General features: G+C 38.7%; 1 protein-coding gene across 1 annotated transcript in view; it reads left to right on the top strand.

Annotated features, from left to right (window-relative positions):
- Window positions 1–231: 231 nt before the first annotated feature.
- gnb1a (guanine nucleotide binding protein (G protein), beta polypeptide 1a) overlaps window positions 232–22,526 on the top strand; it is a 48,772-nt gene continuing 26,477 nt past the window's right edge. Inside the window, exon 1 of the mRNA XM_074681196.1 lies at window positions 232–643. The gene's annotated coding sequence lies outside the window, so the exon portion shown is untranslated. The remainder of the gene's footprint in view (window positions 644–22,526) is intronic.

The raw sequence follows: 22,526 nt of genomic DNA, 5'->3' as shown, positions 1-22,526 counted from the left end.
CAATAGCCCTTGAGTGTTGTTCCCAAAACTTGTGAGCATTTCAGCCAAATGCTTCAGTTTCACTGACAATTTCACTCCTTCTCAGATAAACTGAGTAAATGTTCGCTCTGTGATCAAATTTGGGCTTGTGTTAACGACAATGGAAGGCTATTTTTACGTTATCCAAGTGTGTAGGTGGTAGGACAAATGAAATGTTTCCTGGCAGAGAAAGTGGTCGTAGCCCCTTCGCAGTGCGTTGCGACGCTAACGTAGCGTGGGGTTTCCTAGACCTGAGTGCAGGGTTACCGCGCCCATCTCTGCTGTTTGACGGCCGGAGGAAGAAGCGACTGAGGTCCTGGCTTGAAGGAAGGAATCAGAGGGACATTGGCGGTGGGAAAGACGAGAAAGGATTTTTATCTCTGATTTTGGAAATTGCGTTGAAGTTGAGGGTTATTCGAACGCCGACAGATCCATTTAAGTGAACACCGCTTCATCTCCGCACTGGTGTGTCTCCCCCTCGGCGGGTTAAAAACTGGGTTTGGGGAGTGCCTCCCCTCGGTAGCTGTACTAGCTAAATCTGAGCGCCTGGTGAAGGAAGGGAAGACAAGGTTTTGCTGTATCCAGTAAATGTGATATTACATCGGATACCATCGACTGAAAACAGGTATGTGTGTGCTTTGTTATTTTAAATTGGGCTTTAGGAGATGCATGAAGTGTCTGTGCAATTAGCTTACCAAGCGCGATAAACGAGCAAAGAGGGTTAACTGGGCTGTATGTCTTCTATGGTGGAGTTGGCCAGCTATCGTTAGCCTTATGCTAGCAAGTATTTTCTGTCAAGAGTGGGTGGGGGTCATTGTAGGAAAAACTCTACGCCCTGTGTTAACTCTGATTATAGTTAACCTGATAAGTTTTAGATCGGCAACTATGTGTTTATACATTTAGCCCAAGAAGCCTTGTATCAATTCTTGATCTCACGTTAATCAGAGAGTTAGCTGGAAATAGCAAAGATGGTTCGTCAGTAACCCCCTTAAATATCCGGGTACTCTGATATTTCTCTTGTAAAGTAAGCAATGTGGGTCAAACTGAGTCGTTTGATGCACAATTTTGTAGTACACATATATATCCGGCTTTTATTTAAACCATGGGGTTGAATTAATATAGTAAACTGTTACCCAAAACAGTGAGCGAGCTAACGCTTTAACCTGGGAGCTAATAGGTTATTTTCCACTTTTAGTTTGTTGGAGACTGTCATCTGGGTAGGTTATTAAAATCATGAGTGCACAAATGCGCACTTTTATCCATAATCTATGACAGGGGAGTGGGTTTGGGCATTTCTCCACTGGAGTGGGATATTTGTAGCATAATGCAAGTGACAACGAAGGGAGTCTAAAAATGGCTACTTAACCAATATGATCACCGCCACCCCCAACTATTCAATAGCCGGTCCATTGAAGTAAACTTTTAACTGTAGTGACCAGAGGCTACATTTTACATGGTTGTTGTGGTTGTCGAAATCTTTAACATGACTCGGAATTTCTCGATATAGATATAAGCGTTGTTGTTTTTGTGTACCGCTATATGCAAATCTCGCCCCCTGAGCCCAGTATTACCACCGCTACATATTTGCGTATATCCAAATTTCTCAACTATTGACACAGACACAGAGCAGACTCCAACTCTAAGTTTTATTTGTATTATTTTAATTATCATTATTATTATTAAAAAGGTTCTTTAAGGTACTTCTAGTGAACCGAAAGTAACGCCATCGATTGTTGCTATGCTATGTCAGTAAGTGTATGTGGAAAAATCCACTCATCCACCCGTACACCCTGAGTGCTGAACAGCTTACTTTAAGTACGCTTATTATAGTATAACAGAATGTATTGGAAATTTGCATGCATTGCCATGTGATGAGCCGTAGAATTTCAGGGTAAAGGAAACGACAGTCGACGGTGTAGATGTGACGGTGGCTTTTAGCTGTTTGATAATACAGACAAGAAGTAGTGTCACTTTGCCAACACAGTTAATCGCTAATTTGAACTTCTTCTTTTAAGGACGCGATAATGAGATTGTCTAACTGGATTTTTGAAATCTGTTTATCTCGATCAGAGGTCTGTAGCTGTTGTTAGCTTCTCTAGTAAGCATGGCCTCGCGTCTGCATAGTAAGCTATAGCAATGCAAAATACACACTGCTACTCACAAAAATAATCACGCCAAGTGACAATAGAACAAAGAATAAACGGTAGCTCTGAAATTTGAATTCAGCCGTGAATTTTCCGATTAGTGGTTTCGAAACGACTCCGGCTGCAGAAGCACTAGCCGAGCTCCTCCAGCTCCGAAGCAAGATAACGTCTGATCCATTGATGAAGTTATTGAACAGCGGCATGAAGATTGCTGTGTGAAAAAATACTTGAAATAACCGTTATATGATAGTTTCATCCACAAGTTATTCCTCCTTAAATGAGCTGTTTGTTTTATACTGTTTGACAAAAGTGAATTCATTTTGCCAGTGTGCCCCCTCCCTTCGCCTCCTCGAATGAATGGGTTCCTGTATTCAAGGCCCAAGCAGCTGCAATGAACAAGATGGCGTTCAAAGCCTTTTTCATCTAAGCTTTTTCTCGGACTGACAGAGACAGCTGCCGAGCATCGGATAGGTTTCTGGATTTCTTAAATTTCCTCATTGCAAAATATACAGAAAATTGTTGTTTTGAACGTGTCTCAATGCAGAAGGCGTTCCTTATCAGATGAATCCAGGATATGCACCTTGGATACAGGATTTAGAAAAAAAAAGCTGTGAGTGAGTGTGTGTGCTGGTGGGGTGTAATATGATGGATAAACATTTAATGTGGCTGTTTAAACTAATGTGGAAATCTACTTGATGGATTGGGGAAATACAGGATTTTTTTCTAATGTACTACTGATATTACTTTGCTTATGTTACCCCTCATAAAAAAAATATCTGGAATGGTTGAAATTTTTTACTTTGAAGCATGACTAAATTTTCACCTTTTTCCCATCAAAATTACTCAGCAAATTTACCTCCAGAGTCCTACTAGTGATTTTTTTTTCGTTTTTTTCTTAACAAACCCCCCCCCCAACATTTTATTTTTGATATTCCTGTAGCAGTATTAAACATTATGTGAAACAAGATTATTGATGTAAAACAAAATAGAGTACAAAAAATATTGCATACATAGATATTGCTGTATATGATGCAAATGTACTTCAGATATACATTATACATTGCAATTATACAGAAATCAAACAGAATAAACATACAGGCAAATAAACAGATTCAGTTTGTCTTTTCATGATCAGTCACAGAATGGTAACACCATGCCTGAGACTAGAGATGCAGTGATTAACTGGTTTTACAATTTACCAATTTAAAACGTCACAGTTATTTGATTATGTTCTCACTCACCAAAAGCGGACATTATGCTGGCAGGGTATTTCCGGCGTGACCTCAGAACAAAAACAAAGTTACACCAGCCTGGCCCTTGCTTAAAGTGCTGTGCCTATCAAGAGACATGAAAGCTATGCTACTTAAGCTTAGCATGCTTGACATGAAAAGTAGACTGCTGGCCTGGATGCACATCTGAAAGGCTGACCAGCTGATCTCACACTCCATTGGCTCACCTGGACCAGCTAAAATAATGTCTCTGAAAATAGACACATTATCACATTGTTTTCATACAATAGCTTACTGTTGTTTTGTCAGTGATCAGTGTGAGATCATGTTATTATTGACTGATTCAGTGAGCGTGACATGTCGGTCCCTCTGCATGAGTGCGTAATGGTTGAAAGGTACCGTACTCTATATTAGGGCTGAACAATTAATCAAATTTAAACAGACATCTCAATGTAACAGAGTGCAATTTTCAAATCGCAGAGTCTGCAATTTATAAACATGAAACTTTAAAAAAGTTTCATGTACGCAAACCTTCCGTCTTATTTCATTTCACCACAACATGTAGGCCTAGCCTTCATACTATAGAATGATATAGAATGATTTTATTAATTGTTTAAGTAAATTATGCAAAAGACACCCCCCCCCCAAAAAAAATAAATAAATAATAATAATAATAATGATAAAAATGAAATAAAATAAAATGAATTTAATAAATAAATAGAATAAAAAAAAGAAATAAAATTGCATGCTAAATCGCAATATTGGTCCAAAAAAATCGCAATTAGATTATTTTCCAAAATCGTTCAGCCCTACTGTATATGTCAGCATTGATGGCCAAATTTTGTCGATGAGTGTCGATGCAGACGGGTACCTGAAGTATATGTAGAAAAGCTAAGATAGTGTCACCCTGTAACTTGTTAACTTTCTTTTCTGATCTGTTAAACTTAAATAGCTTTTACTAGAAACTTGACACAATCATACTAGAGGGCTGTGGGGAAGGAAGAGCACAGATCAACTCCATCAAATAAGGACTATTTGGTGAGACCAAAAAGAAATAAGACAAATCTAAATCTCATTTGACAGTTTTTGTAGGAATGAATTTGTGCACTCTTCTGATTTGTTCATTATTAGCATTAGGCCTATCGTCATCATATTAGCATAACACAGTTTAAGAGTACATAACATACATATGTAGCAGTTTATACACATGGGTAGAGCTGAAACGATTCCTCGAATTATTTGAGGTACTCGATTACAAAAAATACTCTAGTAATTTTCTCTGCCTCGAGGAATCGTTTAATTTTAAGAAAGTTCAAAGAGTGGTATTTCAAATAGGGCTGAGGCCATATTAAGAGAGTTTTCAGACCCCTCAAGCTAACTCTTATACAAAATAGCAACTAGCAACATATCTAGCTTCTTTTCTGGAGTTTGGAGACTAATGGGTCATTCTACGAAACCGGTGCCATTTGGGTCCACAACATTTGTTGAGCTGTACAAGACACAAAAAATGTGTCAAAGCGTGTTTACAAATTTTGGAGCTACCAAAGCAAGTGCTCTTATTGACATGCTGTATCAGAAAATTGTATTTCTTAAAGAGACAAATTTTCATTTGAAAAATAACTGCTCTTTAACTAAACAAAAATGTATCTTATCCGATTACTTGATTAATCGATTAATTGATGGGCTTCTCAGGAGAATACTCGAATACTAAAATATTGGATAGCTGCAGCCCTACACATGGGCTTATTAAAGTCCCTTTGAGGTGGAAGGAAACTTCATGAATCAGAAAATGTTTTTTGGTGAATTCCTTTTGCAGAACAACTGTTTCTTTGCCTCAATCATAAGGTAAATTGTTCCACATTTATTTTTTGAAGTAAAACTAATGTTCCTGAGCCAGTGGTTAAAGAGGAGGTGCCAGCAAACTTGATTTGCCTCTGGGCTAGTGGCAAATTTACCTCCATGTCAACACCTGAATAAATGCACAACAATCATGAAACAGTAGTTATTCTTCAGACTATAATTGTACAATTAAAATCTATAATCCCTTAACGTTCTCTGTGTTCTCCATTATTCAGACTCTGATTAGACCTTGCTTCATGTAAACAGACGCTTCATGATGACGTAGGCTGGCCATGCGTGTGCCACTAGTCTGGTTCATATTGCAGTTGTGTGATCACGAGATGTACAGTGCTGCAGGGGCCAGTCGTGCTTGAGTACGGCATGATGTGTGACCAGTGTGACTGTGCCCAGACTGCTGCATCTAGACTTCCTTCAGGAACTTTCCAAAGTATGCGTTTCCAGTAAGTGGTCTGTTTTGGTTCAGTACAGAAGGAAGCCTGTTTGTCTGCCTGACGGCTCAGGAATGTCCTGATAATCATTTCATGTGCATGCTAACAGATCAGTTCAATCTGCTGGCACGAGCAGAAAGTCTCATGTGCAGAAATTAAGAGAATAGAAGGCTTGCCTACTTTTTCTGTGAGCGGTGTGGTGCACAATCTGTGTGAAAACAAACAAGTTAAACATTTAGGGTTGGATTTGCATTGTATCAGTCTGATTTACTGTTCTGCTTGAATTTGTGTTAAATCCTGTCCCATCCCACGGCTGGTAAAATGACTCCCACTCCCATTCAAAATGACTCTCACTCCTGTACTGCTCCCATGTTTGCCCCTTTTTTTTAGTTTTCAGCAATACATTGAATTTGATTTGATTTCCCCCACTTCTTTTTTTTTTTAGATTAGTTTGTGTTATGGAGCTTTATTTCAAAAGATATGGCAACAGGTACAGCTCATCTGTGGTAAAATTAGGAAATGTATTGTTTCAGTCCAAACGAAAATGCCTACCTTGGTGTAATTAACTCAAACATATGAAGTCTCATTTTACTCATTTGTTGAGCTATTGTCACTTTTAAGCATTAACAATACTTTAATTACCTCCGCCAGGGAGGTTATGTTTTTGGAAGAGTATGTCTTTCTGTTTGTCTGTGAACAACATAACTCAAAAAGTAAACAGATCTGGATGAAAGTTTCAGGAAATGTTCAAATGGAATAAGGAAGAGGTGATTAAATTTTAGAGGTGATCTGGATCCCTGTCTGGATCCAGGACTTTTTAAAAGGATTCTGTTTTCACCATATGTGTATAAAACTCCACGATAAATGGTCAGATTGCTTTGCAAAACAATACAAGACAAAGTCACCATAATTTCTGACAGATGGAAAAGTACGATCCAGATCCTGGCAATCTTCTGGATACTATGATCCAGAATATGAAATATGTACTGGGTCATCATCATTTCTAACACTGTCAGGAAACACGTTATCGTACAAATCTGCAACTAACACCAAATTGTAGCAGACAGTCTGCTGAAAGAGAGTATAACATAAAAGTAGGACTAAAGTGTAGCGTGACAGTCATAATATGCCTGATGGAGGTCTGCGCTCTCTGAGGCTTTTCTTGTGTTTTAATTCTTTAGAAAAAACTGCGACAAGCATGAGAGCTGTCCAGTTCTGTCAGCTTAGTAGATCAGTCCTTACTTCTTATTTTGCGTAACTCCGTTTTTTAGCACATTGGACTCTACGCCAGTGTTGACTCCCTCCATTGCTGTTTTTTTAATCCTGGTACAAGACAGTGGCCGGGAGCACTGTTGGCTTCTGGGAAATGTAGTTCTTTTCACTTGCGTTACTGTGTAGGCTTATCGGAAATAAACTACAAAATGGCAGCCCATGTCACATATAATATCTTAACTTCCTGATTGTTTTCTATTTGCTCTTGATAGCCTTTTATCCTTTATCGTCCCAATCCCGTGATTGAGGGTAAAGTTTTCTCCCATACTGGGAACACACACAGGAATCTTGTGACCTGCAGGTTGCCCGAAATAATGTAAGTCTGTATTGAGCACCCAGTTTTAACCAAGATTGTGTCTTGTGCGTACTTCTGAGGGTTTTAAACTTTCTGGAATAAGTGGTGACAGTAGCCTTTTTGCATTAAGAGTTAATCATTTGAAAACATTTGAAGGACATGGTGTCTTGTTAGACTATAGAATAGACAGCGTGGGTCCGCCTTTTACCACTGTATTGTTTCGAAGCCAGTCTGCTTAGCAGAGACTCTGAGAGAATCCAAGTGACATTTTTTTTTTTTTTTTCGAGAGTCTAATTTCTTCTTGAGTCTCCCTGCTGACATATCTTACTATTCCCCATAAAACAAAGAACGGCAGCTGTCAATCATTGTTAAATTTGATGCTAAACCATAGACTGTATAAAAGGAAGTAGTCTCCACGGGCTAGTTCTTCTCACATCCAGCTGAGCAAGACAACGTCCATTTTTATTTACTGTCTATGCCTGTTACACTGATGGACTTCAGCTTTGGTCTTTTCGTCTGATTACCTGATTATTGGTTGGTAGTTCAAGTTACCTAGGAAAGCTGCCATTGTTAAGATTAGAGAATCATCCACAACATTATCATTTATAACAACCAATACAATGGTCGAGGAAAAACTGAATTTAGAAAGCAGAATTTTACTCAGTTTTACTAAATGTAAGCAATCAGCAGCTCAAATCTTTTCTGTATCTCAATACACATTGATATTAATGTCTAGTTCTGATATCTCGTAGTGTTGTAACTGTAGGACAAAGTGTGGAACCAAAAGAGGGAAAGAAAAAAACCTCTACAACAATTAGTGCTGATTCTCTTTAAGAAATGAATACAAACCCTCTCCTCTGAGATCAACAGTATTAACCCTTTTATTCTGTTCATTATTTCATGATATCATTATTAAAAAGGGATGAGTCATTGATTTAGAATATTAATAACATATAATAATGAAAAAAAAATAGTTCGTGTGACCGTTATCACACCCTAAACATGTATTTGATCCATTGTTTTCCTAGGCCTCTGATGTGATATAACCACCAGATGGTGTTTGTAGGGCATCTGAAGGCTGTTTGCTTTTTGCCATTAAATAAACAAAAACTCCCATGATAAAATGAGACACCATGGTACATGCAAACTTTGATAGGTAAAAAATAGAACGTAAACTGAGATCATAAACATTTGGATATCATATGTAGCCAACAACAGCTTATCACAGGCAGTAAATGGATCTTCATTTTCCAGTGCCTGTAGGGTCAAAGAAATAAATGTGCCGGCAGCACTGTTGTTTTCCAGTGTTTCAGACATCATGTAATGAAAAAATCTTATTCTGAGCAGTACAATTCTTCATGTTTTTAAAAATTTGGATCATTTTTATTTATCAGGCCTTCCCGTCACGGACAGAAAAGGTGTATTTAGACCAGAGGGTCCAGAGGAGCTTTAGTTCCTGGAAAACTTCCCCAAGAACCAAAATGCTTATGTGCCCCAGTGTTTGTCTTCTGTTGATAGCTGCCTTAAGACTCAAATTTCATGCCAAGTGTGCAAAACAGAGAGATGTAGGGGATGTTTTAAACAAGGGTTAGGGGTTAGGGTAAGGGTTAGGGTTTTTCTTCTAGAAGAAAATAATACACCGAAATACTATCTTTTAATTGTAGGTACTCTAGTTGCTCAATGTGGAAGTATATTTCTGCCAAGCCAGAAAATAAAAAAACCCCATCAGTTTCACGTTATAACATGATGAAATGAAATGAAATAAAAATTACTTTATTTTCCCAAAGGGAAATTCAGCAACATGTGATACTGAGCTTTCACATAATTTTGTGATACTGAATTATGATTTCAGTGTATTAAATGACAAATACTGTTCACTGCTACAGTCTATTCCAGGACACCCTTGAAAATTACATTTTTTTTTATGTCAATGAGATTTTTTTCCTGATTAAATAAATAGAAAAATAAGAAATGGGAACCTTTGTGTGTTGGTAGTTGCCCGAGGCTAGTTTATGACTAATGAACCTGCAAGAAGCGTATGTTGTTATGATCTGTTGTCGATTCTTATTTCCAGCCTCCAATATATTTTATATGGATGGGTGCCGAATTGGGTACTTCTATAGTTACCAACCAAGTTCTGTCTATAGTACCGAGTTCCAAATCATGTAAAATCAAACGGCACCATGTTTAGGTACCTAAATCCATCCTTGTGACTGTGACAGAGTGGAAGAGGAGGTGGTTTTTCCATACTGTACATGAACACAGAATTGCAAATTTGTTAATTGAGGAATAGATATTTTAGATTGAAAAAGTTTGAGATTTTATCATTATACAAGTCAATAATTATTACCACACTAACACACACAGAAGTACTGATTATTGGCACGATAAAGGGATACTCCGGGATGGAACAAGTTGGGTCCTATCACAAGGTTTAGGGCAGAAATTACCCCTACAGCAGTGTTTTTGTGCAGCAGAAGCCCAGAGCGCTCACACCAAACACCCCCTCCCTGCTCCTCTGCCGGTTTCCTCTGCACTCAGACGGGGCCATATTTTACTTGACCAAAAACACAAATAAACGGACTCCCACCGAAAAAATCTGATATCGGTCTGCATTCACACTTTATCTAGAGAATTTTCAGCGCGTTACTTTCACACAAAAACTCCGCTAAATAAGGCTCTAGTTCTTATCGTGTCTCTTCATCCTGGCAGACTACCTGCGTTTGTTTATATCTAGCACGCCGCGCACGGACTGATACACTAAGCAGCGAACGCCTCGTAGCCAGCTGTGGCTCTGCAGTGGAGGTAGCGCCGCTTTACGACACGATGAGAACTAGAGCCTTATTTTGCGGTGTTTTTGTGTGAAAGTAACGCTCTGAAAATTCTCTAAATAAAGCGTGAATGCAGACTGATATCGGATTTTTTCGGTGGGAGTCCAAATTAATGAAGCTACCTCCAAAGGGTCTGACTCATTCCTACTTCATTAGAGCCCCATGCATTGTAAAATCTGTTGTAGTGTATTCCTCATTGTTTCATGCACAGTGTCAGTAACGGCAGAATCTCCCCATCTTAACCCAAGCATGAAGTAGAATTTAATCAAACCAACATTCTAAGTTTGACAACGGTGTAATCACGTTATCATGTGATACTTATGACGTTAGAATGTGTTACTGTTGAGATGATGTTGTTGTTCCTGACGTGCCCTTGTCCAAAACCACCAACAGACACAGAGGCTGAGAATATTTGAACAAGCTCTTATCCCCTTTTCTGTGTCTTTGACCCAACTTAAGTAACATTATACAAATCTCATGCAAGCTACATTGATTGTGTACAGTGTTGTGTTGTCAGAAAGCACTTCCTCTTTTTACTGCTCACCTGACTAATGTGTGTTAAGTGGAGCTGTGTTATATCAAACAGTACATGGTAATACAGGTTATTGCTGCACAGTTAATCTAATCCTAACCAGGATTTTGATATAGTTCAGTTATGTAACCACGCAATAGGCTGTGATTTGTGATTCAAATGGTTTAATGTGCACAGATGTGTTAACAAACATTACAGCCTCTCCTGTGCCCATCAGCTGCTCTGACTCCTCTTGTGTGTGGCATGATTACTGAAATGAAAGAGTTAAAAAACAAAACAAAAAAAATTCCAAGCAGAGCCAGCTTTTTTCACCTCAGAGCTTATATGTTATACTTGATTAATCTCTTGCTTTAAAGGGTTTCGATTTAAAGCCGTCAATGATTCTGATTTTGTTTTCACCACAGGTGGCAGTGTTGCCCTTAATGTTACATTGTAGTGTTTCACAAACCCATGTCTACCACAAAACGTAACTAGTGTAGAAGAAGTTGTTTACATTGTTTACGACATGTATTTTTTGCCAATTCTGCGTCTCTGCTGAGTGTGGCCACATTTTCATGTCAGGAGTGGTCATCTCACAGTTATAAAGGTGATGTCTGTGTGATGAATCTTATTTACATATTTACGTTTTCAGATACACAGTATTTTCTGTACTTTGGATATTAGGAGCTCCCGTTCGTCTGAGTGTTCTTTAAAAATTTCAGAGATGCGCAATGCGGAAATTTTCTGTTTGAAAAGGACCACACAAGGGGGACAGGCTGCTAAAATGACGTCATTTGCCTGATCAAAGCCATGCAGACCTTGTGGATGTGTTGATAAACCAAGCTTCAGGAGGGTATAGGAGGGTGATCAGTTGATGAAGACCCTGCCATACAACTGTGAAACAGACAGTGACCATAGCAAGCCCCAGACGTCCTGAAAATCCGTCATGAAGTAGGCCAGCTGTAGTAGACCATGGACATGGGTATACCACATATTCCTAGTTTGCATGTACTCCCTGCATGCCTGAGTTCTCTCTAAGAGAGACATATCTAGTTGAATAAACTGCAGCTACAGTTTTACAGCTCCAGAAATCTGGTGAATCCAGAAATATGTGGCACATTGATACTGCATCTGCTTTTTTCTGGTTAAAAACCTTGAACTGCTTTAAATGCTTTAACATGGCACATGACTCAATGAGGGATTTTAACCAAGAATGTTTTATTCTTAATACTCAGAAGGCACTTTGTGCTACAGTTTTTGGACTGTATGAAAATATACAAGTTTCATTGATGTGATTCAAAGCTTAACACACATGCTAGGTGGCGACAAGCATCTAAGTTGTTTGAAGTTGAAGAAGAAGCATCGCTGCTCTGCATTCGGTTTGGTCAGAATGTACACCGTTAGCCAATCAACCGCAATCAACTGTTTATTCTGATATTGATAGTAGGCTTCAACTTTTAGAAAACAGAGCTACAATGTACAAGAAAAGACAATTAAGGCAAGTTTTGGCCGCAAGAGTGTTAACTATTTTCTCCAATATGTACATGTAAACTAGTGCTGCACGATTTGGGGAAAAGGTGCGATTTGCGATTAGGTGGACAATATTGCGTTTGCGATCGTGCTTGCGATTTAATAAAAAAAGTTGTGTTGTGATGAGTCTACAGACTTGCTTGGTTATCGTGGAGAAAAATCGGAATTGCATGTGCTGACATTGCAATTGCGATAATCGTGCAACACCAACGAAAACATTACCAAAAGACATACAATCGATTTTGTTACTGCTGAAATTGTCTATTAAAAAACCTATGAGACTCAGAAAACGGAATATGCCAGTCTAAAACAAGTGGTATACCTGTTATACCCATAGACTGTAAAAAAAAATGGACGTCTGCTTGCTCGGCTCGAAGTGAGGTCTCCACAAAAACTGCTCCCCCTGGTGACTGGCTGCAGTATATGTTTAAAAATACGGCTTTCCAGTCATTCCAGATGGGCTGTGGTCAAACTTTGAAAAATTATTACACCTCGTCCGATTGTTGTGGTGGTTTGAAGAAATCATTTGGCTGTCTTGTATCCAAGTTCTCTTTTTTTCTGAAAAGTTTCGTTTTCGTTAGTTACACGAGGTTAAAAACGAGGTTTTACGTAACTAGAACAATGATTGACAGCTGCCGTTCTCGTGTATTTTTTTCGGGGATCATAAAATATGTCGGGAGGTAGAGTCAAGAAGTGATTAGACTCTTGAAAGAAAAAAAAAAAGTATTTTTGTCACCCAGCTCCACTCAGATTCTCCCAGAATCCCTCATCATCTCTACTGTGCAGACTCTGGCTCCAAACTGCTACAATGGTGGCGCCTGAGACGGCGGTATTTTGGCTTCAAAACCGTACAATGGTAAATGGCGAAGCCACGCTGTCCACTCTATATACAGTCTATGGTTATACCAGGAACTAGTATGCCAGTGTAAAAACTGGAATATTCCAGTAGGAAGTGATGTATTCCATTCAGCCAGAAGTAGTGTACCAGATACCTGGTGAACCAAGTACATTGTGATATGTCCTAAAAATATTGAGATATGAATAAAATGCCATATCACCCAGACCTGTTGTTGGATTAAAAAAAGTGACCAGTAGAAAAATCATCATGTGAATTTTGATTCTTTTAAATACTGATATGATTTAGAGGCTGTATAAGCTCCTACTAGTGGAATAGGGAGGGAGAACATGCTGGTTCACAGGTGATGTAGCTTCTCTGTCCATCCAGGACAACACTGTACAAACACACACACATTTTACTGTCTGTGAACATTACTATGAATTTGGACGTTTTTTTTTATACAATGAGAAGCATCCGGGGATAGCGATGGTGTGTTTTCTGTTCCCTTTTTGATTTTTCAGTGACAGAGAAACAGCATTCTAACCTAGTGATATAATTTTTGCTGTTTATTTTTAATTTTTCAGTGTCTTGTTTATTTGAAGGCTGCTGGTAAGGAAATGCAGAGGTTTCACAATGAAGTGGGTGCCTCTGGCTCCAAGTTCACTGATGTGGAAAGGCCTCTGTGTCACACATACTACTCACCAATAGATAACCTAAAATGCTAGCCCCCAGCTCTCTCTTATTTAAGTTTAATGAGCAAATTGTAAGCACATAGAGCAAATGTGTGTCAGGTATTTTGTTAATGCATGTGTCAGAAATAGGCCAATGGTTTGTCCTACAGAGACGCCTCAGTTTGACATGAATAGCTGAGAAGTCCTAGTGGTCTTCTTCTTCTTCTTCTTCTTCTTCTTATACCATTCACTCTACAGATTTTCAGGGAAAAGTTGTGTTTAATATTAACTGAGCTGTACTCTTCAATTTTCCTGAAAGATCTTTGCAATGATAGCATTAGTACTGTGTTATCGTATGGTCACTCATTTGTAACCTGGAGATTTGCTCTACTTTCACTGAAGCAGAAAGGTTGCGGGGGCTGAGCCTTTTAGTTTTCACTTCATCTGTTCTTCTCAGACAGTTGTTTGGTAAGCCTTGTGTATTTTACATGGAACTCTTTGATTTTTTGGGGTGTCAAATCTTACTGTTGTGTTCAAAATGCATAAAAACTTTAAAAGCAAACATAAAAGCTATTTTGACTTAATATTTACTGAATCAAATTTACTAAATCAGCTCCCATAGTAAAGTCTGTTATCTCTTATTATTATTATTTTTTAAAATAACTGTATAAAGCAAGTAGCTATACTTATTTAAATACTCTGTCATCAGACTTAGTCATATCCTTAATTGGCAAAATCTTCTTTTATATACACTGTAAAGAAAAAAAGGCAATGCACAATAACAGTAAAATACTGACAGCAGAAATGGCCACTAATTTCCCGTCATTTTACAGTACATTTGATTTTACAGTATAATACTGTATATTGGTTTGCAGTATGTGAATGTGAAATAACAGTAAAAAAACTGTCAACCCTGCTGCCAGTATTTTACCCTTATTTTATAACAAAATCATTTTTGTTGTGATGGCATTTTGTAACCGTGAGTGAGGAGGGAACCCAGTGGACATGAGACCCTGCTGTACATTGAGGTGTTGCACAGAGGACACAGGCTGTCTGTGCCATACTTAAAATACTGCCCCAGTTGTGGTGTTTTTAAATTAACCAAAATAAAAACTTTATTATATTTTTTACACTTCATTTTGAGATTGGCCAACACACTGTGAAACTCATAGGATACATGATCTATGCCATGCCAAGTACAGACAGCTCGTCCGTGCCATGTGGAGCACAGACATGCGGTCCATGCAGTGCAGCCAGAGCATGTCATGTGACAGCCTATGTCAGCAGGGTCTTATATCCACTGCGTTCCTTCTTCACTCATGGTTACAATTAGGGATGTCCTGATATTACATTTTCACTTCCGATACGATACCGATACTGCAGCATTGAGTATTGGCCGATAACAATATTAATCCGATACGATATCAGCATTAAACATAAACATTTTTAATCTTGTTCTGCGTCCTTAAGTGTCCTGAAAGAGGCTATAAAATAAAATGCATTATTATCATTATTATTAGCATTGTTTATTAAACCAAAAACTTGCCATTATACAGCGAGGGGGGAGGCTCTTCATGCTCCCGTTGGTCGTTAGCAGCAGCCATGATGCACAATTCAGACACAAGCTCCTGTGGCTACGGAAGCTCTTTGATATTCATCTTCTGATTGGCTCACCGTGAGACGTCACGTCCACATGATATGCACATGATCGCAAAGCACCAATCACAGACCACTTTCCTCATGAATATTAAAACGCCTTCCCTGCTCAGCCAATCATAGACGAGTACTCATGTGAATATTAATGAGCCATGTGCAGCGGCTAACCTAAACTTACTGTACTCGGTGGAATACAGCACTGTACCGAACCGAACAGCCTTATGGAGCGGTTCGGTACCGATACATGTACTGTTACACCCCTACATTCTTTCTATAAGGCAACCATCAGAAGAGAAGGCATGGACTGAAGGAGCTGAAGTTTTTGGAGGGCCAGATAAGCTTAACATGCTATCTAATTACCATGAGTAAATGGTACCAAGTACGTTGTCATGGGTGGGATTCCTGCAGGAACATGTGATTCTCCTGTGATTTTGTGATCTTGGGTATCCAGCTGCTTTGGGCGCTGCGTCGTGCAACTTTCGCCTTTCGGTCATTTTTGTTTTGCACACAGCAGGGAGCGGCATTGCATCTCTGCACTGTAAATGTCGGGAAATGATAAATTTATACCTTTAAAAAAGATTATACCAGTATTATCGTAGATTGTATGATATGGCACACCCCTACTTTGGAGCATCTTTAGTTTAGTATGAGAACTCTGGGTAGGCTGAGACTCCTGCAGTCACATGCACAAGTGTCCTTGGGCAAGACACTGAACCCCAGAATGCTACTACTGTTAGTCAGCTCTGTGTGAATGTGTATGAACGATATTAGCTAATACTGATGTTCCCTTACTAATGCAGCCGCTGCCCTCAGTGTGTGAATGTAATGTGAATGTGACAAGCTGTGTTAAAGAGCTTTGAGTGGTCAAACTAGCATAGCGCTGTGTATGTACAAGTCCATTCACCATGTAACTCTGAGATTTGACACCTTTTACAGTATGTGAAAATGTTTCTATTCAAGACTAGACAGAGAGTAAGATTCCCCTTTAACCCAACAGAAGGCATCCAGAAGGTGTGTGTGTGTGTGTGTGTGTGTGTGTGTGTGTAAATAATAAAATACAGAATATTGGATGGGGCTTTTAACAAATGCCCTGGGGCCAACCCCCGTCTGCTTTTCTTCCAGGATCATCAGCCCTCTTGGTTCAGCCTTCTTTGTGACCTCATTGTGTTGTAGCTACATCTATCATGCATCACTTCACCACTTAGATGCACTCAGAAGTACCCTGATCCCTTAGATACAAGCAGGGCAAAACAGCACACACAGACTCATGCTCTCTGTGGGACTTCCCCATTCTTTAGCACAAGTATCAAGATTTGACTCCAAAACACTCTGATCACTGCTTTTTACCCTGGTTGTTTCTTCATGTTTGGTCTTTGCAAATACAAAATTGATCTTTTTGCATTGCTATACTTTTCGCTCGACATAATACAGTTGAACTAGTAATAGAAGGGGATGTTAGATTGATCTCTCTGATTACTAGGGCTGGGAACCAAATTTGGGTTCATTGGTGGCACCAACTGAAAGGTTTTGGTGGTATTGAGCGTCAAAACATGCCCTGTCTTTGGGTGCCAAATTTTGGTGCCTGAGAAGTTGATCACTTGATCAAGATCTGGTCCCCGTGATTGGCTGTACCGTTACACGTGACTGCAGCATGCAGGTTGTTGCTAACTTAGCATCTCCGTCGATGTACTTGGCAACATTTCTGGCATTTTTTTTTTGTGTGGAAAAAACATATACTGAAAAATCCAGCGCAGAGCGAAGACTCACTGGCTACCTATACTGTGCCCAAGCACGCTTCAACCCTGAAGTCCAGTTTGTTTGGCCAGCGTGACTGCAAGTGCGTCGTGTTCAGTAGGGCTGGGGGTAAACGATTATTTTAAAAATGATTAATTGGGCGATTATTTTATTGATTAGTCGACTAATCTAACGATTAATTGGACGATTAGTCTAACGATTATTTTTCTGTTGTTCAATTATTTCAAAACCATAACGTATCCCAAATAAATGCCAAGAAAATCTCTCTCATAACAGAGCTAATTAAACAACACTGTTTTGCACAGCAAAATGCAAAATATAGAATAAAATAATAAAACATAAAAAGGCCAGTCTGTTTACTCTGACAGTCCAAAAGGGCTGCAACTAACAATTATTTTTAAAGTTGACTAATCTATCGTTTATTTTTTCGATTAGTCGATTGATCACGGTTATTTTGTGTTTCAACCTAATTTGCATTTACCCAGAGTTAGGTTCTCACCTCTGATTGGTCAGCCCTGTGTCATGTTTGTTTGTTTGTTTGTCTTTATTTCATTCATGATGACATAAAAAAATATATAAGTAGCCTACTATACAAAAAAACCCGCCCCTCCTCCTCCCCTCTGAGTGTGACCGCTGCAGTGTGAGCTTGAGAGTGAGAGCTCCATCAGATAAATGTCCTCTCTTTTCAAAAGTTAGGAAAGTTTTGACACTAGTTTGTGACTCAGATCCTGAAAAACTGTCGGTAACAGAGAGTGAAGGAGACTCTCTAAATCACGTTATCAGACGCTAAACTCCAGGAGCTGTCAGGCTGTCCAAACCGGAGATGCAGAGCCTCCGTCAGCGCACAGCGCTCTCTGGGAGTGGACATTTTTCCTCATCAATATTCCTCACGTATGAACTTGGTGATCTTTTCCCATAAAAGTATCCAATAACACAGGACCTCATGCTGTGAACTGAAGTTACAAATGAGTATTACCCCCTGGTATTTGATTTCACCATGTGACAACGACAATAAAAACAATAATACGACGCGTCTACTATTAAAATTTGCTTCTATGAATTTTTATCGTCGACTAGTGGATTATGTTGACTAATTGTTGCAGCCCGTGTTCAGATACAATGCACTTCTCTGCTTTGGCATGCTTCAGAGAGATGAGCTTTTTAGTGTGGTACACTACATGCATGAGCATGAGCACTCAAAATACAACTAAAAAAAAGCTTCTACAGTAATATTTTCAGTGGACAGCATTACCGTTCAGTTATAGTTTACTTTTAATTAAAAAAAAAAAAACACTTTGTTTCAGTCTAGTTGGTTTTTTTTACCAGTGTAATCAGCTGTTTTTTGTCAAAACTGTTGCCTGTTAATCCTGTATTTTAACACACACAAATGAGCAACATTTGTGCTGTTTATTGGAGTTCTTGCTCGCATAATACATACAAAAAGAGGGGATTTTCTTTGGTAGAGTGGGGTGCTCTGAGAAAAACTGATGAATGTTTCATCACTATGTAAAGCAAACAATGATCAGAGTATAATTTTTGAGGAACAGCAGGTTTTACGCATGTGTTAATGAAAGAATAATGATCTGCAGATGAACCTGAAAGGGTCCCAGCTTTGTAAATGTTCCATCAAGATATCTTAAGCCAACTCCTTAAAAGTGACGGATAGGAAACAGAGTAATGAAGGAAAGGGGTTTGAATGTTTACTGATCAGACATCTAGATGCCAAAATTACACAAAAACACAGAGTCAGAGCAGCAGACAATCATCAGAGAGTTTGGAGTCAAACTAAACTTACCTTCAAGAGTGGTAGAGCTCTACAAGCATGGGTAAATAATGACGACATGACACGAAGTGAAATAATAGGATTTCTCTGTTTACACAACCTTGTTCCCCAAAGTGACGTGACTGTAAATCTCTGTCCTAAATCTCAAAATCATTGTCACTATATCTTTGAAATTCTTCACAGAGGACTGTTTCGATCAGTGTATTTGGACGAAAGCTGTCAGCCTGGAGAATAGTAATTTAACATTCCTGCTTCTAATGGAGCCATGAAGAAATCCACAGTCATCCCTGCTTTTTTAATCTTGAGAACATGAATCTTCTTTTTGTAACACTTCAGTGAGAATGTCACATTAGTGTTAGCATTGTTAACCCTGACAGTGGCTTATCTTTAGTGCAATTCAACATTGTGATAATTACATCTTCACTAGGGCTGCAGCTATTGAATATTTTAGTATTTGAGTATTCTACTGAAAATCCCATCGATTAATCGAGTAATCAGATAAAGAACATTTTTGTTTAGTTAAAGAGCTGTTATTTTTCAAATGAAAATTTTTCTCTTTAAGAAACAGAATTTTCTGATACAGCATGCCAATAAGAGCACTTGCTTTGGTAGCTCCAAAATTTGTAAACACACTTTGACACATTTTTTGTGCCTTGTACATCTCATCAAATGTTGCGGACCCAAATGGCACCCGTTTTGTAGAATGACCCATTAGTCTCCAAACTCCAGTAAAGAAGCTAGATTTGTTGCTAGTTGCTATTTTGTATAAGAGGTAGCTTGAGGGGTCTGAAAACTCTCTTAATATGGCCTCAGCTCTATTTGAAATACCACTCTTTGATCTTTTTTAAAATCAAACGATTTCTCGAGGCAGAGTAAATTACTCGAGTATTTTTTGTTATCGAGTGCCTTGAATCATGCGAGGAATCGTTTCAGCTCTAATCTTCACTATAATGTGCTTACCAAGTAGTTGTCAGTAATAAACAACAAGGATAGGACACATACTTATCTTCCTATTTGCCCATGAATAAGCTTGCAGTAAGCCCCTCAGCACATCCTGCCACTTTTTTTAGTAGTTTATCCTGAAACAAGAAATATTATTCAGAGTCCATTCAGCTAAGTCCCCGAGGAAGTCAGTGGGGGAGTGGGGGGGTCATGTGGAAGGGGGCGTTCATTCACAAAATACCTTGGGGCAGAAAGACCTTGTTTATGCTCATATATGTACACAGAGCTTCCATATCCAGAGTCACAAGTGAAGCCTCAGGACTGTTACCACTGCCTTCTTTAATTTCCCAGTCAATGTCAGTGGCATTTACAGTCTGGTTCAAATAATGGTTTTAGGTCTGAGTACTTTGTTTCTCTATCAGCAGTTATTGACTTTCCATTTGACAGTAACCAAAAATGATTGCACCACTGTAACAGTCATTTTCTGAATTACTTCTCTTTTATTGAGACACATATTAAAGCACTTTCTGCGTTGTGTACTTACCACTTCAGAAAGTTTCTAAGTGATCTTGCTAAAGTCTCCCTTCTAGGTATTTGTCAGATTGTAATCCACGCTCTAAATGAGATTATCAGCGCCAATATTACAGGTTACAGGTTATTTCAAAATGCTACCTCTTAGCTTCCTGATTTGGTCGGGCTGGACCATATTGATTTACGGCACGCCTAAGTCTCTATGACAACACCATGAAGTTTAGCAGAAAGAAGAGAGGTTTGTGATTTTCTCTGCTGAAAATGATTTCTGTGGTTAATTTTGTAGTGATGGTGGATGCTGGAGCCTGACTGTCAGACAGAAAAAGGACAGAAAAGCAGAAGAAAGATAAACAGGAGAGTGATGGAGCACGAGTTAAAGGCTAACACAGGGGCTAAGCTGTTAGTGATAATGTTTATTCCTCCTGAAATGTCCGCGTATTACATAAATTACTAAGGGGGTCAACAGGTAGTGCCTTCACATCTTGGTTACAGCATCTTGGGATGTGAATAAAGAGCTCGTACATGCACAAGTTTTCAAGAATACTGAGGCTTTTTCATTATAAAGGAACAAAAACAAAGTACAGATTAATTAATTACCACACATTTCATTAAACCAGAGAGAGACACAGAGGTTAGCATTCATATTAGCATTTTAAGCTACAAACAAACTGCAGCTTCGCATATTAATTATTTTTCTCTCTATAGGCCTGTCACGATATCAAATTTTGCTAGACGATAATTTTGAGTCAATTTTCCAAAATATTATTGCCGATAAATGATATTATTGTCAATATTATTTTGATTATTTTTTTCCATTTTTTCATTGATGTATTTATGATAAATGGGATAATAAAGTGAGTACACCATATCAAAAGCAAGAAACTTTAATTTCTTAAGAGTATTTAACTGTAATTAAAAGGTCAGGATCTTTTAAATGAAATAAATTAAACAAAAAAATATAATAAATTTAACAAACAAGAAAGAGAAAAAAATACAATGAAAATGAAATGGACTCTCTTTTAGAAAAAAATACATGTCAATGAAAATAATTAATACTAATCAAAAACAATAAAACATAGACCCTGTCTCTAAAGAAAAAACAAAACTCCAAAAAAGCAACAATAAAAACTATAGCCTAAATAAAAGGGAGTTTATACAGTTCCTGAATTGTTTGTAACATGTACTTTTTCCCAGTCAATCCGTACTGTCTGTCAAACATTTTGAACATTTCTGGCTTTCAACCGTATTGAAGGGCTGCATTTCTTTGGCAATGTAGCTGTCTTTGAGCGCCCACCATTTGGTGCTTTTATTTCTATTTACTTTGCAGACCAAAAGCCTCAGTTAGAGCGGATTGTCAAAGAACAAGGCTCCGCTGCACCTCCCCTTCTTCTTCTTCGTCGCCACTATTTTTAAACAAATGTGACATATCAGCTCGTTGGTGTTCATGAGCTCACACTTTGTTCATTCTGATAAAAATCAAAATATTCCCACACTGGGACTGTGGCAGGCGGCTTAAGAACCGTATCTTTGGTGCCATCACTCATGTTAGCGTGTGTTTCCTCCTTACCCCTCAGGACGCTAGCTTCAGCTCTCTCCGTGTGTACGTGCGAGCAGCCCTGTCGCAAAAGATGCCAAAGATTGCATTTTTGACAGATGCTCACTCCACTATAAATCCGCTAAATCGGCTATAGAACCTATGCACCCCGATGTTAGGAAAGATAGACGTAGTGAGCCATCTTCTCATTCAGCCTCTTTGGTGGAAAGAGAGGAGGAAAACAAACATGCATGCACATGTCAGTTTATCGAGGCCGGCAAACTTACCGAGGACGTTTTCATTTATCGTTCGGTTAATTGATTTATTGATCATCGTGACAGGCCTAACCCCAATTAACCCAGCTCAGACAGTACTGCCAGGTCCATCTGACCCAGGGTCTGTACACAAGCTCCAGAGGAGTGACAACACCGACACCCTCAGCTGCCCCCAACCCCAAAACCAGGGCCTGACATGAAAACTGCCCCCCTGGGAATCACTGATTGTACACCTCACTGGCCAGTAGGGGTGGGAGAAAAAAACATTTTATCCAACTATCAGGATTTTTTGTTTAACGATTTTAAATGGGGATTTTTTGGTTCAAAAATCTTAATATATATATATATTTTTAATTATCTCAATCCCTCATTTTAGTCTTAGTCGTAGTTTATGAGTCAGGTTGGAAAAAATATCACTAGATT

Source organism: Halichoeres trimaculatus, unplaced genomic scaffold, assembly GCF_033239565.1.
Source record: "Halichoeres trimaculatus isolate MK-OKI-2021-1 unplaced genomic scaffold, fHalTri1.1 fHalTri1_scaffold_11, whole genome shotgun sequence".
In the NCBI taxonomy this organism is placed as follows: Eukaryota; Metazoa; Chordata; class Actinopteri; order Labriformes; family Labridae; genus Halichoeres; species Halichoeres trimaculatus.
Note: the sequence above shows the minus strand (reverse complement) of the source record. Positions and strands in the feature narration are given on the sequence as shown.